Source organism: Solea solea, chromosome 15 (assembly GCF_958295425.1).
Source record: "Solea solea chromosome 15, fSolSol10.1, whole genome shotgun sequence".
Taxonomy (NCBI): domain Eukaryota; kingdom Metazoa; phylum Chordata; class Actinopteri; order Pleuronectiformes; family Soleidae; genus Solea; species Solea solea.
The window spans coordinates 12,494,654-12,510,255 of NC_081148.1; the positions used below are offsets into that span (position 1 = coordinate 12,494,654).

The 15,602-nt window shown below is 38.9% G+C and overlaps 1 long non-coding RNA gene across 1 annotated transcript; it reads right to left on the reverse strand.

Annotated features, from left to right (window-relative positions):
- Positions 1–3,140: 3,140 nt before the first annotated feature.
- On the reverse strand, positions 3,141–6,538 carry LOC131474216 (uncharacterized). The gene is made up of 5 exons (XR_009242269.1): positions 6,375–6,538; positions 4,702–4,737; positions 4,413–4,574; positions 4,215–4,304; positions 3,141–3,491 (listed from the first exon to the last, which is right to left on the reverse strand). It is a non-coding gene; the product is annotated as an uncharacterized LOC131474216 (long non-coding RNA).
- Between the last annotated feature and the right edge of the window lie 9,064 nt (positions 6,539–15,602).

Here is a 15,602-nt window from a genome sequence, read left to right on the forward strand (position 1 = left end):
CTGCGGCGATTAAAAAGCTGCAGGATGGGGAGGCTCCTGAGGCCACAGAGAAGGAATGCTGGGACTGTAACATGACTCTGTGCTATCAGAGAACGCAGAGGTGTCCAATCATGCTTGGGGTCTTCAATGAAGCAGAGATACAGCCGCCTTCAGTGACACAGCAGCTTCACTCTCTGTGCGTCTAAGAGGCAAAAACACTGTGAGCACAACAACTCAGTCAATACTTGAAATGACTCGAAAAGCGAGATCAGTACTCTGACTCCACTACCACATGTATTTATTTTGGATGCTTCCATTATTCACACAGAAATGGCATTATTCCACAAAAAAACTACCAGGGTCAAAATGATTTGCCCCCCTGATGTTAATAGTCAATTGTGTATCCTTTTTGCTGGATAACAGTTTGTTGTAGTTTCCCAGCCCATTCTTCTTTGGCGAATTTCTCAAGCTCCTCCAGATTTGATGGCCTTCTGGCGTGGAACTGTGTTTTCTGTTCACCCCAAGGATTTTCAATGAGATTTAAGTCAGGACTTTGTGCAGGCCAGTCAATTACATTCATTTTGGTCCTCTCGAGATAGTTCTTCACCAGGAGAGACGTATGTTTCGGGTCGCTGTCGTAGCGGAAGACAAAGCAACAACCCAGACACAGTTTTGCTGCCGACTGCTTCAGGTTTTCTTTCAAAATCTTTCTTTCTTCATGATTCTTTCCACTTTCACGAGATTCCTAGTTCCAGTGTGTCAAGTCAAATAATGGAAGGATCCAAAATAAAACTACGCTGTTTGAAAAAGCTGTGTTAAAAATGATATAAAATTATCATAATAACTAATAACTAATAACTTCATCCTTAACTGTACATCATTTCTGGTAATGTGTACATGCCTGCAGATGCTTAAGAGTTTATAAAAATGACTTCATTCTGCAGTATTTAAGATTATTCTGCACATGCAGCCCTGCAACTCACAGCTCCAAATCACACCGAACACAACCCTCTGCTCCCTCAGGTTCATCCACACCCTGATGTTGCTGTAATTAATATCATTATGGCGAGTCTCAAAACATCATCAGGAAATGTAGCAGCTCAACAACTGAACAATAGGCCCCGGCTGATTCTTATTTCATGGATCTTTAAGCAGTATTCACTGTTTCACGTTTGGTAGCATGAGCAGCATGTAACCCTTAATTGGTTTCAACACCTTAAAAAGTCAAAGACGTTCAAGACTGATAATCACATTAAATAGTCCAATTTATCTAAAAAGTCAATTGCAAACTGAAAAACTCTCTTTCTTTAGGAATGCATTATACTGTGAGGATGTCAGAGTAAATTAAATTCCCCTCTGCACACTAAAGCATCAATTTCCTTATGGTAATTATCTGCTGGAATAGACGTGTCACTAGAAGGAGTCAGGCATGCTTGACATTTAGCCTTTTTATACAGAGGCGATGAGTAAAAATTAAGATGAGGAAAAGGAAATTAATCTCCGGCCCAGGCAGGCATTGAGAGATCCTGGAGGATAGTGGCTGAATCAATCATGATGTTTGTGAGCCTGTTTGTGAAAAAGAGCCGCTGATGAGATGCAGACCACAGGCTGGAAAATCAGAGGCAGAGGAGACGGAGGAGGGGAGGCTTCTTTTTTTTTTTTTTTTTTTTTTAACAAATAGAGTTATGATTGCTGTGAGGAGGGTTTACTCAGTTTTATTGGTCTTACACACAACAGCAAACAACATCTTGGGTACAATGAAGCAACAGTTCAGCATTTTGAAGAATACATTTACTCGCTGTCATTGCTGAGAGTTCAATGAGGAGACTGATGCCACTCTGAAATATGTAAGCTGAATATGAAACTACAGACAGCTGAGTCATCGGCTACTGCTGTACGTGCTGGTTAAACACACAGTATGTCATTTCTTCCAATCTCAATCAAAACAATAACAAAAGAACTACTTTGATTATGTCTGGACATTATGTGGAATCATGGAATTGTTGTCTCATTGACTTGTTTTGTTACCCTGTATGTATATATATATATATATATATATATATTAGATTAAAGACTCTTTTTCAAGAGAGACTTGGCCAAGACAGATAAATGCACCAAGTAAAATAAAACACAAATGACAACACACTGGCTAGTAATACATAATATTTCCTTTCTCACTTTGATGTTTTTTCTGTGGAAGTTGGGTCAAATTCAGCTGCTCAATGTGGCTTCATGTTCATTATACAGAAACATTACATCCATAACATCAATCTATATGTTTACATCTTATATAAAACATCTAAACAATGTCATGAATGTTTAAGATAATTGCAACGTCAGGTCCCCTCTTTATTTGATAATGGAGTAACACTGGCTCAAGTACATCAAGTCAAATCACATTAATAGATTCTTATTAAACATTGTGTTTGCAGATAACAAGCCAAAAAGAAAGAGTACAGTCTGTAGATTTTCCATCAAATAAACCCCATGTCCTCACAACAGACAGAAACACTGCAGTGCTGCCGTGTGCCGTCACTGCTAAGCTGTGAGCCCGTACCTCCAGAGCAGATGCAAAATTGTGTTCTCTATTGTAAAATTTTACTCACACCAGACACACAGTGGCATCTGGTGTGATCTTCTGCTGCTGAAGCCCATCTGCTTCCAGATTTTAAGTGCTTCCACTCATTATTATTATTAGTAGTAGTAGTAGTGGTACACTGTAAGACATTTTTAGTCTGTTCAACTTGCAAACGGAAGTTCACCTGCTGCCTTAGAATTGCAATTCAACTCAACTTAAGCATTATCCTTGTTTTGACTAATAAACTCAAGTTAATAAAGTTGAGTAAAGTGCAGTGGTATAGTTATCTCAACATTCTTCTATTAGTTATAAAGTTGATTCAACTTTCAATCGCTTTGTGGTTCAACCCGTTACAGCAAGTTCAAACAAATAAATATCCTGTATTTACAGAGATTTAAAAGTCACTTTCTGCATTATAATAAATTACAATTTCAAGTTGATACAACTATTTTATATTGACACAACTTGTCCTATCAAGTTAAGAAAATTTTAATTTCATATTTGTTTTAATTTGAATGTCTATTTTATTTTGACTGATGCTATCAAGCTTAATGATTTGAAATAATCACAATCGACTCTTGCAGCTCTTGCAGTCATTTATTTGAACCACGTTAAACAGCAGCTTAAAAAACAGCTGTGCTAACCCTAACCAGCCAAAATGTCTAAACCACACCAAAGACAAGTTGTTAAGTATCATACATTTCCACATTATAATTTGGCCCAATGTGGTGTGGGTACTGGAGGTTCAGGCAGTATGTTGCTCCCATCAGCATGGCGAAGCCTGTGGGCACATCCTGTAGGTCATGAAGAATGATTGTCTCTTATACCACCACAGCCACGTTGAAGATTTTGAGAGCAAATGCACCGTGCAGATTCCTCATGTCCAATTAACAGTCCAACCTGCATTCCTCTCATCAAGGGTTTCTCCATGAGCCTGATGACGAAGATAAAGACAATTAAAGTCTCATAAAGGAAAACATGTTTTTTTTCATTTTTATGAACATCAAAATATACTGATAGAACAGTTGTGACATCTCATTATTTTATCAATACTTAAAAATTTTACAGACATAACCCCCTTTAATACAGCCTATTGAGGGCCAGGTTGCTGCATCTTTCTTAAATTGTACTGTTTTGTATAACATGTACTGATGCTGAACAGTGGTTGAACCTTTATTCTGACAAGGTCTGCACTAATACTCAATCTCAAATAAGATTGAGATAGTCTGACATTAGCCAGGCTAGTCCTCCATTTTATTACTGTAAATTCTGTGTAGAAGATTTTGTTAAATATGTTAAAGACTGACAGTTTCAGATTAGTCCTTGGTAGTTGGAATATTGTATATATTTTAATTATGGCAAAAAAAATCTGTATAAAAGACTAGGGCTGCAAATAACAACTATTTTCAAAATTCTTGATTAATCGTTGTTTCATCAATAAAATGTCAGTAAACATTGAAAATGTTGATCAGTGTTCTTCAAACCTGGAAATTATATTCCCAGTGGATATTCACATTTAAGAAGCTGAAAAATCAGAAAACGTATTTTTTCTTATTTAAAGAAAAATACTCAAACCGATTAATCAATTATCAAAGTAGATGAAGATTAATTTATTAATCGAGTAATTTCTCCAGCCCTAGTAAATACATTGACTTACATCACACATCCTGATTACATCTGACGAATCCTCAGCCAGATAGTGCGAACGACCAAGTAAGGCAGCTGTTCTTTTGTGTTGGTTTGTGTCCTACACAAAAAAGGCAAGAGTATGTAAATGCAATAGAATCCTCTATAATCATCTTATTTTGGTACATACTTATAAGAAAATAGATTTGTTTTCCTGAACAGTCTATACCTCCTGTTGAAGACACTGTAGAACACTGCTCAGGTTTGACCTCCTCTTTGATGCCACCCCAGCTTTGTAGAGCTCCAACAGACTTGCCATTGTGGCATCTAGTCCTTCCAGAAATGACTCCAGCAGGTTTTTGGTGACAACTCTGTCGAACTCAGCACTCAGCTGAAACAAATGACAAAATACAGAAAAGGGGGCATGAGAGAAAGAAATTGGAGCTGCATAAAGCTTTATAAAGACAATGAAAATACATTAAAGGCTCCTTGCGCACTGAAAAATGGACAAAACTTACATTTCCACTTCATTAAATGCCCATTTTTGCAGATATCTGAAAATTGGGAAAAACATATATTAATTGTTTATCTGTAGGCATATTACACAAAATTATCAACACATTTACTTTTGTTTTATGCAGTGTTGCTGTTGGTGACGGAGACAATAGACTGATTTAAATTAAAATGTAATGTAAAATCCTTAACTATATCATGAGTGTGACTACCAGTCCCACAGCATCACTGACCCTCCTCATACACCCTTTTTCTGCTGGCTAAGACACACGTCAACAGACGGAACCAGTTTAGTCTACAGCAACATTCGTTTTAATTCAATAGTGACTGACGGAAACATCAGGTGATTACTAGTGTTGTCAAAATAAAAATATTTAATTGCGATTAATCACATTAATGTCATTGTTAACTCGCAATTAATCACACATTTTTTATCTATTCTAAATGTCCCTTGATTTATTTTTGTCCCATTATTTTTCTCATTTCAAAGCTCTTATCAACATAGAAAAGTGGATCAGCTTACTTTCTGCAAATGTTTTTTTTATTTTAAACAATATTGGCATATACTGTAGTGTAGGGCTGAACAATTAATACAAATGTTATTGAAATAGCAATACAGCTTACTGCAATTTCAAATTGCAGGAGACGCAATATTTGTTCAAGCCAAAATGTGTCAAAATATTATTTTAGATTAATTATTATTACACATCTTATTCTACGAAGAGACATTACATAGCACATATACATACATGATATCAGACATACATTAGCCAGCCGCAGGTGAATATCTCTGTCACCCTGCATATTTTTGAGTTATTCCTCTTATTGTGCGAGCCGCACAATAATAAGAGGGGCTGTGTATCACCCTGCAGTGCTGTGAATAAAGTGCAGTTCTTCAACGCAGACAAAGTCCCGTGATTTAGTGTGTTGTTGCCGTAACGAGCTAACCCGAGCTAAAGGAGCTAGCGGTCTTTGGACGTATCCTTACTACGGTTTGGGGGGGTCAGCCAGCTTAGTTGATAACACTGCATACATCATAACTTGGATGTAGGGAGTGCGGTGAGAAATGATCCAGGCTGTGTTGGATACGCAGAGCCCGCTTGGAGACGGAGGAGCGCTGTCATCCACTCAAAGCGTAACGTTCACCTACTACTTCTTCCGGTCTAGCTATATCCGGTGTGGTGTTGTAGTTTTTTTAACGTTACTAGTTGTTGCAACAGTATGTGAAAAAACTACACATTTTGCTCGGCCAAAAGGAACGTTGATATCGCGATAAAAAAAATTGCCGCCGTTAAAATGAGGTTTGCTTTTACGCCGCTAATTACGTGTTTAACTGACAACACAGGTTTACATTGGAAAAAAAAAATTAAAATTAAACGAAGGTCTGACCAAATGAAGGTCTCATCTCTCCGTCTAGCTAAAAACCAGACATATTAAATATATATAAAAACGGACCTAATTGGTTAATGTTTTTGAATTATGTACTTTTTTAGAAAAGGCGCGGTTAAGGAAATTTGCCCACAATGAGTCTAACAAGGTCACGGTAGTTAGCTTATTATCGACTTCAATTAAGTTTTCAGCTACAGTTAAAAACTAAAATCTACATTCAAACATCATTTTAAACAACATTAAGATTGATTTACACATACTTTATCAAAAGATATATATAAAAACTCACCTTCGGTAAGGTAAATCAGTAGGAAAGTTCCTCTCCTTTAGGGGTCCTGCTGCTCCAACTCGATGAGAAAATGAGTCCGCCACTATTCACAGGTTGTTATCAGGTAGCGCTGCATATTATCCATCCGCCATGGAAAGTAGTCCTCTTTTGTTTACCACTTTTTTTCTATATTTATAGATTATAGATTCATAATTGTGAACACAAAACTTAGCTGTATGTGCAGACAGGTCATTTTATATACCTTTAAACTTTGCCATGGTTTAAAGACGATTTTCTTTCAAGATTAAAAGTAATAGCTGCTTTTTTTTTCCATCTTGCCACCTGCCATCCCCCCTCACCCCTGCTCAATGAAAGCCCGCCCTTTTCACCACCCACGCACAATTTAATCATAACTCAGAAATTCTAGTTAAGTGAACACATCAAGATCATCAATTGTCAACACAACATAGAACTTAAAGTTTAAATTCAGAAAACGTGCAAACTTAAGTTTAAAATCCAAAACTTGTCAGAGCTCTTTGAGTTAAATAGAAGTATTAATTTGACATAACTAAAAGGGGCTGTAGCGTTTTACAGTGTAGTAGTAGTAGTAGTAGTAGTAGTAGTATTGTTATTATCTCAAACCAGTCTGGTCATTCTCCTGTCTTCTGGTATTTTTGCCCAGAGAACTGCAGCTCAGTGGATGTATTCTCTTTTTCAGACTATTCTCTTTAAAAGTCAGAGCTGAAAATCCCAGTAGATCAGCACTTTCTCAAACACTCAGACCAGCCTCTCTGGCATCAACAACCATGCAACATTTATAGATATTTTTCATCCCCATACGTCGCCTTGACCATGTTTACATGCCAAAATACACAGAGTTGCTGCCGGGCGATTGGCTGATTCCATATTTGTATTAGTAAGCAGTTGAACAGAGGTTGGTGTACGGCTGAAATACAAGATTTGTTGGTGCTATTGATAAAGCTCTGCTGAGCCAACCCCCATCATCCCCCCCAGCTCACCCTGAATCAGTCACTGACATCACATCTTATCCACATTAATATGATGGCTTACATGGGTGTGATCAGTACATCATGTTGACAGGTGTTTGGTGGTCGGTGTCATTCCATCACAATGTTTGTAGTTTGCAGTTACTTTCACTTTTGAGTATCAAGTCACTACCTTTGAAATGAGTGGGATACAGCCTGTGAAAACCCTGCAGCTCTGACGGGATGTTTACAAAGTCTGATGAGACCGTAAAGAGACACAGTAAATGCGAGTTGTGCTGTGGAAACTGTTTATGCCCACCATTTTTGGAGGTTCACTAAGGTTTGTAAAGACTACAACAAGGATGTATTTAGCATCAGTGTGGTAATCGAGACGTGATTAACGAGTCGCACAACCTCAACTCCTGCTGAAATCACAAGTGTTTTCAAACACCCATCCTTAAGAAATGTCAATCAGAAACAAAATATAGATGAAGAGAAACAGGAAAACCATCTCATCCCTATTTCCTGTCTAAGCGCGAAGCTGAACAAACCACAGACATAAAGCTGTAGCCTGGCAGACTCTTCATAATGTCAATTTGCATTAGAGTCACACAGGAAAAAAAAACACACTATGATGCCAAAATGCAGACCGTATCTAATATGTGAGCAAATCACCATGATTAAATACAAATAATACCATATGTATTATATACACAGCACTTTAAACTGCTATATATTTAACATTAGTGCTGAAACTCCTGAATTCTCTCAACAGTGTTTCTGTTTTTGCCCTTTTTTTTACCCTCTATGATAGACACACAATTTGTGAGCTTTATACACACACACACACACAGCCAGTAAGCGGGTGAATTAATGTTTAAGAGTACAATGCAAGCACTCACTACCCGGAGTTAGAAAACCACCCATCTAAATCAGGGAAATTATGATAATGAGGCATCTCATTATTCTCCAACTCGCTGTGAATCAGTCACTGACATCACATCATTATAGACGTATTCATACAAACAGATAGGATAGCAATAAGGCAGCCGACACCTTCAAAACTTTCTCATCTGCTTTGTCTAATAAGTCTCCTTGTGTGTGTCCGTGCATGAGACGGGGAAGTGTAGGTCTGAGGAAGTTGTTACAACAGGACATTACTTTCATTCAATTAGTAATTATCTTAGATAAAGTAAAAGTCCAATAATGGCAAATATCTGAGAATGAGACTACACTGAAGTAGCAAAAATCCCAAAGACATGTGACCGTTGCAGCAGACGTTTTTTCCGTTTTGGGGGAAAAACATGGGAGGCCAGTCTAATCAGCAGAGGAAACAGATCTCAGGCTGTGTTTGGTGGTGTTTGGCACCAGGAAAATGGATCTGGGTTGTGAAAAACCACGATTACCACGAGCTGCTCTGGATTCAGCCATCTGGAGATGCCTGCTCCAAAAGCCAGTAAACTTCACTCAGATGAGGCCCAACTAGGAAACAGGTTTACGCCTCCTTAACAGACAGCCAACGCTCCCAGAGCAAAGGGATGTCAGCGCACTTATCACCTCAGGAAACTGATAAAGTTAACCTGACTGTTTCAGTACCTTGTACATTTTACATTCATTATATTTTTTTAATCTATTTTTTCCCAAGATTTCTATCCTGTCAGTTCCAGGAATGAAACCCATTGTTTAACAAAAATAAAACATTTTTTAAAAAAAATGATGCTGTAGAAAGTAAGGACAGACAGAAGAAGATAAAAATAAAATAAAACACTATTGAAAGATTATTATCTTTTGTCTTTTTCTTCTTTCTCTTTTCTTATCATCTCATATGCTCATCTTAAATGAAATAACAAGTGTTTTCAATCTTTCTAATTGTGTTCTTAATAAATCCCTTTGATTTAAGTATCATTAGTTCCCTTACATTGTTTCCATTTCGATCCCTCTATTGCGGGAAGAAAAAAGATTTACTCTCTCTCTCTCTTTGCTCACCTAGCTATTTAACCTAAGATAGGTTTAACTTTGCCACTATTTACTTCAAATATTTTTTTAAGCTTATTTAAATATCTTTCATGCAGCTTTAAAATGTACCAAAGGTGTTCAATTATTCAAACACCTTTGAAAACATAACTTAAATATGACTCACTTTAATATTTCAAAGCATTTATGATGATACTCTGAGCTGCATTTTTTTCAAAGGAATGGCAGTAAAACACTGGAGCAGCTGTATGGTGAAGTGTGACTATAACCTGAGGCATGTTGTTCGTGCAGGGCATTAGATCGCCCCCAGGTGGACATTTATAATATTTTTTTATTCAGGGTCTTAAATCATGTGCACAGTGATAGTTTATAAGTAAAGTACTGGGAGAATTCAGTGTGAAATTAACATAATACAAACAGGATAGATAACAGATGATTTTATTAAACAGCATAGTTGTGTGTAATTTATTGAACAAAGACAAAAAATGACTGATGGCAATTCAGAGATTGGCCCGTTGCGCTGCAACACAACAGCAATAATCCATTTTGCTCCTTAATTGGTTTCATTCCAACATACTGTGCAGATTCAGTCAGTGGAGTGAACAGAAAGCTGGGGCAAATGCTGCAGCGTCTAACTTATAGGCTGCCTCTCTGTGAGGAAAGCCAGCACTGTGGTCAGCCCAGAGCTGTGCTGGACAGTTCAGAGGTGACAAAGGAGAAGATAAACAGGATCTAAGATTGCCGCTTGCATCCCCCGAGGAGCTCTGGCAAAGGAGGAGCACTTTTAGACAAAGGCTTGTTTCAGACGCCCCTTTGTGCCAACAGCCATAAAGCTAAATAACAGTATAGGAACTGCCTCCCCACCACTATCGCTGACTTTATGTTTAAAATGTGGCTTACATGGTTATGCATTTCATCTTGGATTTGTTATTATCTATTCATTATTCCACTGCTGTAACACAACTAATTTCCCCTTTGGGGATTAATGAAGTCCCACAGGCCTGAGGATAGTATTCATGAGCTCATGCCAACTTGTGCAGTGGGATTTAAGTTGACCTTGGCTGACCATCAGCTGCAGCTGAAAATGACTAGGATGCAGGGTCACTGTAGGTCACTGGTGATCACTGTAGATCAGCAATAAACAGTTGTTTTTTTTCACTGGTCGTGGGAAATTACAATGGTATGGGTTTTCTTGGCATGATTCCTCAGCTGGAGCTGCTGACGTCTCTCTTCTGCTCCTGTAGATTTGAAGAGGACAACAACATTTTATCAGGCATCTTCATTAAGAAAGAGTCTGATTCTTTACTCGTACCTGTCCATAGTATCACACATACTGTATAGTGTGTAGGCCTGATGCAGAGTTTTCAATGGTATGTGCAATCCGACCGGCACACCTAATCTGACTGTTTTCGGTTGTTGTTGTTGTTGTTGTTTATTCATCAGTATGTCATTTATCACAATGATCTAAGAGATTGAGGAGCAATTCTATATTTTACGCCTATTCACAAATCCAAATTGTTCCTTAAAATACATAATCAGACAGTAACAGTCACCTAAAGGATACAGGCATGTTTTGGTTTTGTATTAAAATGAGGAATACCATCAGAATGTATATGCCTTTCTTAATTCTCTATGGAATTAAGGACTGATGCAGGTCTTTGAGAGGATTAGTGCATTTTTAAAAACATTAGCTCAGCACAGACCAAAGAGTTGTGGGAATGAGTTTAAACATGTGCGAGCCCACAACTAGAGGAAAAACAGACAACTGTGCTCCAGCCTTGGTAGTGTTTGTCACTTTTCATTTTCCATGGTTTTCCATGGTTGGTTCTAGTTGGACTTCTTAAACATCCTCTAAACACAAACCACAACGTTCATTAAAAAGGGAGGATTTTCTCTTCTGAGGCGTAAAAGAGAGTAACTGTTAGCCCGTGTGATTTCACTGAGGAGTAATTCAAGCTCCACATTTAGGAGTTTTTTGGCAGAAACTGAAAGCTTGCAGGTGAATAATGCTTAAAGGCCGTGCTTTGCTACTGCCATGTTTCTACTGTGGCACAACAGGTGCAGTAAAAATGTGTATGGCTTTTTAAAACTTGAGTTTATTTTGCAAAATGAGGGGATTGAAGTTTACAATAATTCCCTGACACTCTTGGGACAGGGAGGTGGAAGCAGAAAAGTTCCTGTTTTAAATAATATGAACTATTATTAACTGTAAAGGTATATGCATGTTTTTGTGGTGAGGTTCCCCAAAGCAGAGACATGATAAGAAAATAAATCAGTGAACATTATTGTCCAACATAAAATGAGAGGCATGGAGCTGATTGGTTTGCTGTGGAAATAGCACAAAAGACATAACAAGGCAAGACCAAAGCAGTATGAGAAAACAAAAGTAGCAATTACAAAACAAATTCAAGAAACATTCAAAGATATGGAACTAAAAGTTGACAGAGTGACACGGCATTACCAGACTTGACAGAATTGTCTGACAGACTGGTGGAGTGATGACCACACTTTAATAGGAGGTTGATGAGGAATTGGAACCAGGTATGCCTTGTCAGTTGCCATGGGAGCTGCCAGCCACACCCCCAGCCACACCCACACACACACACAAAACAGACTGTATGCTACATTGCCAATAACAACATAAAACCAATCTGATCTAACAAATGATTTCAGTATTCTGCATAAATTCATCTCAGTTCTAATTCCCTTGGGGAACTATGAATCAAGACTGAGATTCTTCACAGGATATGTGAAACTTTTTTCTTCTCAATCTCACAGCATCTTGAGGTAACGCTGTGTCACACTCGCAGGATTATTAATCTTCCCGGTAGTTGATATGTCATTGTGGAACAGGGTAGACTGACAACAACAGCAACCGACAGGATCAGAAATGAGTCAGTCACACAGTGAGCAACACTCTCCTCCTACGAGTCAGACAGTTTGAATACAGGCATCCATCAAGCCTCCACTCTGTGGTGTAGAGCCTCTCCTGAGCCATAACAACGTATGTCTGGGCACTTGTGATTACTTCAATTAGCTGAGTTTGAAACAAAACAATAAAGCATGATTATGTTCTCGCAGTGAACATCTGCCCACATAAAAGTTGGCTGAGGATTTGAACCTGTGCTGTGAGACCCACAGGGAGGAACGTTTGTGTGTGAGCTTCTCTTATTATCATATTTGTCAGACTCAATATGGGCTATGATAGTGAAGTTTTTAATTTACCAGAATCCAATTCGACTTCAGTTTGATCAAATGTCTACAGTGTATATACACTGCAGGCTGGATGTATAAATCAGTGGCTGTTTTTTATGCTCTGAGAGTAAGAGAAAAATGTAAGGGAAATTAAAACAAAAATCCTTGGGGATGAATGTACAGCGCTCAAAATAATTAATGGAGCACTTTATTCTGTGTAATTATCGGGATGGTGCATTATACAATTAATAATTTAGGTGTTCCTAAATCTCTTCATTTTTTAAGCAGTATATATAAACTCATATTTATACATATTACAATAGTTTACATATGAGTGTATTTTGTTCTTCTGCAAATTCAGTCATCACTCACCTGTGGTTTTGAGGGTCAGATGTGGTTTGTTGCCACTTAAGCAGATGTTTGCTGTGAGGAAGGACCTTAGGAGATAACAGCACAATAGGAAAGTAAATAAAGGCAAATTGGGATCCATAATTTTGCACAGATTTACCACAAGGCAAGACCGAGATTAATTCAGCCTTAGTTTCTTGTAGGGGGCTGTATTTACTGCGTGGCTCAGTTGACCTCGAGTAAGCCAAGTTATGCCATTTAACCAAGGGAAACCAAACACAGGTGTTGCTGATTTGGGAAGCAAACAGTTTTTCGACTGTGCCTCTGTGCCTTCGTGCTTTTGTGATTTTCGTTTGTTGTTTTTGTTACCTGTATTATGAGTTTAAGTTATTCCTGCTGTATGATTATGAAGGAAATAAACCTGCGAGATAATTGTAATATTACCGGACTTTCCGTTTTGCTATGTTCGAGCGCACATGGCGCACGTCTAAACTAAATCCTCCGAAAAACTGCTTCGATTTGGAGAAGAGTATCTCCGCCTGTCACGTTGTTAGATCCCGATGTGGACGCGGATCTGTTACAATGTGGATTTACGCGTTCATTCGGAAACTACGGATGTGAGGTGGGCAAATGTTTGGAGTTGCCGATCGCTAATTGGAGCTGTACCGGAGCCAGCTACAGGGGCAGCGGAATACCAACCTCATCACACCGGGTCACCATTCATCACAGCCGGCCAACGCTCGATTGGGGTATGTGTTGATCAGCGCTGATATTATAAATGGCTGAAAATGAATTTAGCATGTTCAATGAGTTGTGTGACAAAATATAACCGGTACATACATCTTTATTGGGTTTATTGCCTACTGATGAAGCAAACAAACATGAAATATGGTACCAAGCTGAAATGTTGAATATCAATGAGTTTAATGTGGGTACAAATCAATGGTTGTCTGACACTAAAGCTTGTCCAGCTACAAAAGTGGGTGATGATCAGGGTGATGAGGATGATGTGCCGGGTCAAACTCAAACTGAGCAAACTCAATATTTGTGGCTCCACCCTCACAGCAGCATGCATCTCTACCACTGCAAAGCAATGCTTTGCCATTGGTTACGCCAACTATCATGCCAAAGTTGGTGAAAAAACAAGTTGCCGTTTCAATGTCTTTATCCACTCATTTTGCATCACAACCAAAGCCAACTGTCAGTCAAAGTTCTCAACCCCCTCAGTTACAATCAAAGACAATTTTCAGTCAAAGCTTTCAACCCTTCCAACCCACTCTAGGCCAACAAGTGTTTCTACCCCTGCAAGGCCAGAATCAGACAGCAGGGCTCTACAATCTGCTGCAATAACAGAATGACATAACGACTCTCCTTGTTCAGATGCAAACGTCACAACTGCTGCTGCGCCGAGAAATTCCAACTTATGAATGAGATCCTCTGCAGTTCAACACATTTATGAAAGCGTTTGAGCACTGCGTGGAAGCAAAGACCAGCTGTAAAGGACACTGTTGCACTATCTTGAACAATTCACTAGGGGGCAACCAAGGGATATTGTAGGCAGCTGCCTTCATATGACTGCAGATAAAGGATGTGCTGTTACCTAGAAGTTGCTCAAAGAGCACTTTGGAAATGAGTTCAAGATAACAGCGGCCTACTTGGTGGAACTTAACATGCCAGCAAACATAAAGATTCTGAATCAGAAGCTTCCATATAAACTCAGAGACAAGTGGAGAACAAAGGCATGTGAGGTACTGTAGAAAACTGGTCGAAGAGCACGATTCTCAGACATTGTGAAGTTCATTGAAGTCACACAGACTCGTGCATCAACGCATTGTGTAGGTTTATCTGTCGAAGAGGTCAAGTCTCGCAACTGAGATCTGACAATGGCACCAACTTTGTGGGTGCAGAAAGAGAGCTGCGAGAAGCCTCATGACAGCATTGAAAGAGCCTTGTCCAAGAAGGGAATCAAGTGGAGCTTTAACCCTCCAGCTGGGTCCCATCACGGTGGCACTTGGGAGCGCATGATACGGATGATCAGGAAGATTTTGTGCTCTGTGCTCTGTCAGCAAACCTTGGATGAAGAAGGGTTCCATGCGATCGCCCCCATCACAAGGCTGTCGGAGGACCCCAACGACCTTGAGGCGCTGACGCCAAACCATCTGCTACTCCTCAAAGGAAAATCAGTTCTCCCACCAGGACTGGTCAACAAAAGGGATGTTTACGCAAGGAGAAGGTGAAAACAAACCCAGTACATCTCTTTTGGAAGAGGTGGATCCGCGAGGTTTGTGGTTTTTGTTACCTGTATTATGAGTTAAAGTTATTCTTGCTGTATGATTATGAAGGAAATAAACCTGTGAGATAATTGTAGTATTAGCGTAATATTACCGGACTTTTCCGTTTTGGTATGTTTGCTATGTGCGCACAGGGCGCACGTCTAAACTAAATCCTCCGTATTAGCAACCAGTACTGCTTCGTTTAGGACTTAGCCAGTACAGTTCTTCTGCCCCTTTTTCCTCCCACTGTCTGGAGTTTGTGTCATGAGGTAAAGAGCATGCAGCTTATTAATGCATTTATAAGCTGTCTTCTCTCTTTGATTACAGCCCAAAAATGTTCTCAGTCTTTGTTTGCTTGTGATAATTTGTTTAAAATTAACACATTTTTCTCATCAAAGACAGAGAATTTGCTGGAAGTGGAAAGAGGAACACAAATCCCCCAATCTTTTCCTCTATTTAAAGACTCAAACAGC